The 955-nt window shown below is 39.6% G+C and overlaps 1 non-coding gene across 1 annotated transcript; it reads right to left on the minus strand.

Annotated features, from left to right (window-relative positions):
• Window positions 1–364: 364 nt before the first annotated feature.
• TRNAR-ACG (transfer RNA arginine (anticodon ACG)) lies at window positions 365–436 on the minus strand. Its single transcript has one exon. It is a non-coding gene; the product is annotated as a tRNA-Arg (tRNA).
• Window positions 437–955: the final 519 nt, after the last annotated feature.

Below are 955 nucleotides of genomic sequence, written 5' to 3' on the forward strand. Positions count from 1 at the left end.
ACATATTTAGCAGTATTTACCAGCCCCTACCCACTGCAAGCTAATAGCACCCTCATCCCTGTTACCACAAGCAATAAAAGGCTCCAGGTATTGTCCAATGTTCCCTGGGGAACAAAATCATCCCTGGTTAAGAGAAACTGTTCTAAAATGAAATAGATTTATATTCACTGACACATTATTAGTGGAAACTGAAAGATGCTGGAGACTCTTTCTCATTCATATATATATATATATGAAGTGAAGTCGCTCAGTCATGTCTGACTCTTTGCGACCCCATGGACTCTAGCCTACCAGGCTCCTTCGTCCATGGGATTTTCTAGGCAAGAGTACTGGAGTGGGTTGCCATTTCCTTCTCCAGGGGATCTTCCCAACCCAGGGATCGAACCCGGGTCTCCTGCTTCGTAGGCAGACGCTTTACCATCTGAGCCACCAGGGAAGCCAGCTGGTACTTCCATATATATATATATAAAATGAATAGATGAAAGAACCTTCCACCTCTGGCGCTTGTATAAGACTCTCATTCAAAAATATATATATACACACACACACATATAAGAAATACATATGTATATATACATATAAATACCGCTGTCTTGTACTTTTCAATAATAATGTATTTTATATACTATTATGTACATAGTAGCATGTATACATAGTACAGAAAATCTAGACAAATGATTCTCAACCCTGTCTACACATTATAATTAACAGAGGAGTTTTTAAAACAATCTCATGGGATATGACCTGGGTTCTGGTATTTTTTTCAAAGTTTCTCTAGTGATTCTATTGTTATTCAACCATGGTTGATAACCATCCAGAGGGCTTGTTAAACACAAATAGGACGGCCTTGCCTCCAGAGTTTCTGAATTAGTAAGGCTGGGATGAGGCCTGATAACTCGCAATTCTAACAAGTTCCCAAGTGACACTCACAGTGCTGGTCCAAGGATCAAACTGA

Source organism: Bos javanicus, chromosome X (genome assembly GCF_032452875.1).
Source record: "Bos javanicus breed banteng chromosome X, ARS-OSU_banteng_1.0, whole genome shotgun sequence".
Lineage (NCBI taxonomy): Eukaryota > Metazoa > Chordata > Mammalia > Artiodactyla > Bovidae > Bos > Bos javanicus.